The sequence below is a fragment of the Teleopsis dalmanni genome, chromosome 1, assembly GCF_002237135.1.
Source record: "Teleopsis dalmanni isolate 2A chromosome 1, ASM223713v2, whole genome shotgun sequence".
NCBI lineage: Eukaryota > Metazoa > Arthropoda > Insecta > Diptera > Diopsidae > Teleopsis > Teleopsis dalmanni.
The window spans coordinates 132401270-132407753 of record NC_051846.1 but is presented as its reverse complement, the minus strand read 5'-3'; positions in this window follow the sequence as shown (position 1 = coordinate 132407753).

Sequence of the window (6484 nt, the reverse complement as noted above, 5' to 3'; positions counted from 1 at the left end):
AAGATTAAATTACAATTAATGACGACAGTAATTACAATTAATAATTTAATGAGCAAATATGTGGCTATAAATGTTTAAATTTTAGTAAGTTTATATTTACGATTCACGTATTTGGGGTTCGACTTGGCAAGTCCGACGTAGAAAATCTTCTTAGTCGACGTGGATGATTGAAATCTGATAACAGCTCGTGTGCCAGTGAGTTCGGTGGTTTGATAGCCTTGTACGGTAGTTTTTGCTGACTGTTTGTGTTGTTTCAAGCACTGATGGGACGTGGAGTACTGTAAAGTACTATTTGGTATATACCATGGAGCAGCCGCACATAAACGAAGTATTTTTGATTCAAATCTCTGTAATATTGCTATATTAGATTTTGCAGCTGTTCCCCAGATTGAGACACCGTAGGTCCATATTCGTTTTAAAATAACTTTATATAAAAGTACTTTATTGTTCAGTGATAGCTTTCAATTTTGAGAAAGAAGCCAGTACATAGAGCGCATTTTCAGACCCAGTTGCTTGCGTTTCGTAAATATATGGTGTTTCCAGGTGAGATGACGATCAAGATGAACAGCTAGATACTTCACGTGATCGGATTGTGGTAGTATGTTATTATTTAGTGTGACTGGTGGGCAGGAACCAAGGCGTAGAGTGAATGTGATTTATGCTGATTTAGATTCATTAGCTTTAATGCGCCAATTGTTTAGCCACACTTGGATGCTGTCTAGGTTTGTTTGCAACTGACTAGTAGCGATTGTTGGGTCTTTGCTTTTAGCCATGATCACTGTGTCATCAGCAAAAATTGCGGTATACGTTGCTGGATTATGTGGTAAGTCAGCTGTGAACAGTGTGTAGAGGGTTGGACCTAGTACACTCCCTTGTGGCACTCCGGCTTTTATCGAGAAGATTTTCGTATTATAGTCTTCTATTTTAATCATGTATCGGTTATTGATATAGAACTTAAGTAACAAATAAAGGCTGTGTGGTAGATGCAATTTCAGTTTGTAGAGCAGTCCACTGTGCCATACCTTGTTAAATGCTTGCGTTATATCGATGAATGCAGCAGTGCAGTATTATTTTTTTTCCAAACCATCTCTTGCATACTGATAAACTCGATTTATCTGTTCAATGGTTGAGTGGCGATTTCGAAAGCCGAATTGGTGAGCAGAAATTAGTAAGCGACTTTGGATGATGTTATTAAGACGTTTTAAAAGTTTTTTTTCAAAGACTTTGGAGAGCGCTGGAAGTAAGCTTATAGGTTTGTAAGATGTAACTAATTCTAGTGGTTTACCTGGTTTTGGTATCAGGATAATTTGGGCTACTTTCCATTGACTTGGAAAATATTCTTGGCTAATAATAGCATTAAAGAGTTGGTTGATGAAAACAAAACCAATGTTTGGAAGCTCTTTCAACACTTTGCCAGTGATCAAATGGTACCCAAGAGCCTTTTTGATTTTAATTTTGGTCTTAATTGTCCATTTAATTTTTTGTATTGTGGTTTTTGGAACCGGAAAATCCATTTGATGCGATGATTGCAGGAAAATCCTAATTTCAGTGTCGTTTTCATAATTTCTGCACGGGTATGGTTGAAAAACACCTTGAAGATGCTTTGCGAAAGTTTGAGCCTTGTCAATTCTGGATCTAGCCCACTGGACATTATACATTTTGAGTGGTGGAATATGTGGCGTTGATCCATTCAGCTTGCGAGTGGCCCGCCATAATGAATAGTCGGATGCTTCACTGAGAGACAATTCAGATAGGTATGTTTCAATGTTTTTGTTTTTGTTCTCCCTTAGGGTTTCTTTAAGTGTTTTTATAGCTTCATTCAAACGTCTTTTGTCTTCACGATTTCTTGTTATTTGCCAAATTCGTCGCAATCTACGTTTTTGAAGTAATTGTTCCTTTATGCCTCTGTCTATGTGATCTTCTTTGTATTCATTGAAATGCTTGGTTGAGTTCCACGCATTCTGTACGGTTGTATTAAATTGCTCGATCGCAGATTCGATGTCGTTACCGGTTTTGAGTAGGATGTTTGTTGTTAAATTTTCATTTATGATGCTTCTGAAAATACTCCAGTCTGTACTTTTGTTGTATAATCGAGGCTCTTTGTTCTTTACTTTCTGAGGAAAGGTCTAAACTGGAATGTATCGATAATAATAAGCTAGAAATGCCTTTAAATATGCAAAAATCGATCACGTCTGGAACTTTATTGTAGTCTGTTAGCCAGTAAGTTGGTTCACCAGTTGATGCGTGAAACAAATTGTTAGCCTGCATAGTCTTAAACAATTCGCGTCGTCTTGGTGTGATTAGTCTGGAGCCCCAGTGAGTATGCTTAGAATTGAAGTCTCCAGCAGATATAAATTTTTGACCAAGCGTGTAGAAAAATTCCTCAAATTGATGACTTTTAATTTTTTGGTTTGGTGGGCAATAGATAGATGCTATACAAATTGGACCTTTATTGTTTTCAACTGTTATTGATATTGACTGAAGAAATGGTTTTTCATGTTTGTTGTGCACAGAGTGATCGATATCGCTTTTCACGATTATCGCAGCTCCTCCGCGAGTGTTTCCAGATGGGTGGTTGACGCTGTATATAGAATACTTCGTGTTTTGTTTGAGTTATCTTAATCAACTAACTTTATTTTATTACATTATACAATATTTACTTAAACTACTTACAGGCTAGAGTTTCCAACTTTATATATTTAAAATAATTATTAATATTGTTGAATATGACATCTCGCCCCTTAAAATTGTAATATATTCGAAATATATGTTCTATGTATAAGGTTTAAAGGTATGTATATTATATATTATTCAAATAATATATTCAATATATATATTCAAGTAATATATTCAAAATATATGTTCTATGTATAAGGTTTAAAGATATATAAAAGTTTTAAATAGGTTGATAACGATTAGGTTGAGCTCGAGTACGAGCGCTTCGACGTGGTATCTGTTCAGTCATCTGAGAACGCTCTTCAGTGTTAGTGTGATTAGCGTTGTTGTTATCCTCCTGCTCACTAACAGGTGTTGGCAACATATACCAATCAGATTTGCTGTTGTTTTCTGCTGACGTTGATGAACGGTGTTTTATTTGATTTTGATGACGTCTCACGTAACCGTTTGACGTTTTCACAATATAAACCATGCATCCTAAGTTTTTAATAATGACTGCTTCCACCCACTTCGGACCTCGACCATAATGTTTAATATACACGGTTTCGTTAGGCGAAAATTTAGTTGAACGAGTGACGGGTTTATTGTTGTTTGGTGGTGCTGATAACAGTGTAAGCAAAGTACGTGGCGCACGCCCATGTAACAATTCTGCCGGTGACTTCCGGCAGAATTGTTACTTCTTTATATTATATTCTTGATTTCTATTTTAAATAAAAAAAGATTATAAGAGTGGAGAACTTGATGCGCTTCTTATCAGTGCATTTTTGATTCTAATTTTTATTTGAATTTTTACTAACGACTTAACCTAGATACATAACGACGCAGCGTATGTACTTTCTTATTTACTAAATATATTATTGACTTATATATATTTGTGTTATTTATTTTAATATTTTTGTTTTGTTTTTTTATTTAATTCAAATGCAATAAATATTCTGTCACATAACATGGTGACATTTTACAATACAATTTTAATTAACAGTATTTAAATCATGATAATTTACAATTAAGGTAGTTTTTCCTGGGGAGAGCTACTCTTTTCATTTTAAATTAAGATTTTTATTATAATATCTGAAGCTTATAATATCTTATTATAATATCTGAATATCATCTTTTCCAGTTTCGTAAAGCAACATCTGAAAATTTTTTAAGGATTTCAGCAGTTATGATATAATAACCGGGTGCCTTTTGATTTTTAAGAGATTTAATTGTAGAAATTATTTTACGTTTTTTAAGTTTTCTAATTGGTAACTCCATTTGGTAAATTTCTTTCAAGAATTTGGAAACATTGACATCTATTATTGGATCGCCAGTCATATCATGTGGAGTAAAAACATTTTTTAAATGGCTTGTGAAAAGAGCTTTTTCAGACGGTTCTTTCGCCCAAGAAGTATCTGTTTTTTTAAGTGGGGGTCGATAATCTATTGTATTATTTACTTGTTTATTTGCTTTCCATAGAGAATAGTGAGATAAGTGAGACGTGTCGAGGCTATGCAAGAACTGCTGCGTAGCTTGTTCCATCTGTCGTTTCTGCAGAGTCTTTAGATCTTTAGTAATTTTGTTAAGTTTTCTCTTGTCTGGTACGATGCATATTTTTCTAGCATTCCGTTTATTCCTTAGTTTTTTTGTGATCTCCCCAGTATACATTACCAGATTCTTCCCATAGACTTTTCAAGGAGGGGTAGCTTCCCATGCTGCTTCCTGAATAGATCTGGCTTGATCAGTCGCTTCAATTATTTCTTCTTCTCTCTTTAGTGGCATTTTGACGTTTAGACACGATGACAATATTGTTTCAAATATAGTCCAATTTGTTTGCTTATTGTATAATTGACATTTTTGGATCTTGTTTCAAAGGTCTTTATTTATTATCACATGCACTGGAGAATGGTCAGATGATAACTCTAAGCTGGTCTTATATTGCACATGTTCATAAAGAAAGCCTTTGGTAACGCAGAAATCAATTAGATCAGGTATCAGAAGGCCAGTATGTGAGCTCTCCCGTGGAAAAAACTTTAAGTTTCAAGAGTCTCAGTGCTTTGTATAATTCACGTCCCTTTGTTGTGGTTAGTCGGGATCCCCAGAATATATTTTTCGTATTGAAGTCACCACCAGTTATAAATCGATTCCCTAATGTTGAAAAAATTTTTGTGTAGATTTATTCATTTATATTGTTTTGGTGGGCTATATATGGCAGATATAGGAATTGGTCCGACTGAGTCCTCGATCATAACTTTTGTGGCTTGAGTTTCATGAGTGGTGTAGTTAGCCCATTCATAATGTTCAAGTGTTCTTTTAATTAACACTGCAGAGCCTCCTTGAGCTTTTCCGTCCGGATGCGTAGACGGAAAATTCATTTTTTTGTGAAATGAGTTTTTGCAACTAATAACACATGTAACATACGTTATTTTTTGATAGAAATAATCTTAGTTCAGAAGAATGTTTTGAAAATCCATTGGCATTCCATAAGACGAGCTTTATGGGCATAAAGTTTGTTTGCAAGCAAGACTTACTAGAAGATTTGTCAAGGTAGTTATTTGGTTCATTAGTTTCCGCATTAGTTTCATCATTTCTTCCATTTCACTTACCAATGCAGATTATTGTAGATTATGTATAGATTGTTTTTATTGAAAGAAATTTGATTTATTTAGCTGGCAGCAACTTGAGCGTAAGTTTGAGGGTGCAATTTCAGCATTAGGTTTTAGAAATTTTTTCTAAGTGGCGGAAAAGTAGACGCTTGCAGTTTTAAATTATGATGCTGTAGTTTTGACATGTCCTATTTGTACTAAGTGTTTTTTTCAAGGTTATTGTATGATTTAATTTGAGCAGGCGTGGTCAATATTAAGGGTAAAAACAATAATGTCAACATTATGGTGGTGGCAAAATTGATACTCTTCTAATCTTATTACGAGGGCTGCTATATATATTTCTGGCCTAATAATGAAAATGCGAATATTTATCATTAAAAATTGTTTTATTGTTTTTCAAAGTATTCTCCAGCCTGATTTATACACTTTTGCATGCGCACAAACCAATTGTCGAAGCATTTTTTTTACTCCGATTAAGATACCTCCAAAACATGGTTTTCAACAGCATGGCTTAAACAGCATCTTCTGGCGACGAAATTCGTTGATCACGCATTTTTTTCTTGATGTGCGGGAATAAAAAGAAGTCATTGGGTGCCAAGTCAAGACTGTACGGCGGATGACACATCAATTAGATGTTTTGGCCGGTCAAAAAGGCGCTGGTTTGAACCGATGTGTGAGAGCTCGCGTCGCGTGACGATCTTATAAACGTCTTTTGAAATACCGCGTACGTATTTTTTCAACATTTCTTTGCACCAATCGACACGAGCCGTTTTTTAAGCGATTGTGAACGAGAACAAACCTTTTTTACGGCCAGGTGTTCATGCAATATCGAACATATGCTGGTGGGAAAAATGCCCAAGGATGCTACTGTCTTACGGTATGTCACATGACGATCAGTTCACGCACGACATCAATGTTTTTGGACGACTTTCACGGAATTCGTCGTTGAGCGAGCGTCGGCCACGATTGAATTCATTAAACCAGTTTTTCACAGTGCTATAAGATGGTGCTTCATCGACATATAAAGATTTAAGTTCATCAATGCACTCTTGTCGTGAGAATTCATGTCGAAAGTTGTAAAAAATGATCGCACGAAAATGTTCACTTGTTAATTCCATTTTTTGGCCGAGATGAATTTTTCAAGTGCCTGTAAACAAAACAATTCACAATGAAATGACAATACGTTCTGAGTGATGTTATGCTAAAAAATGTCAACCTTTCCA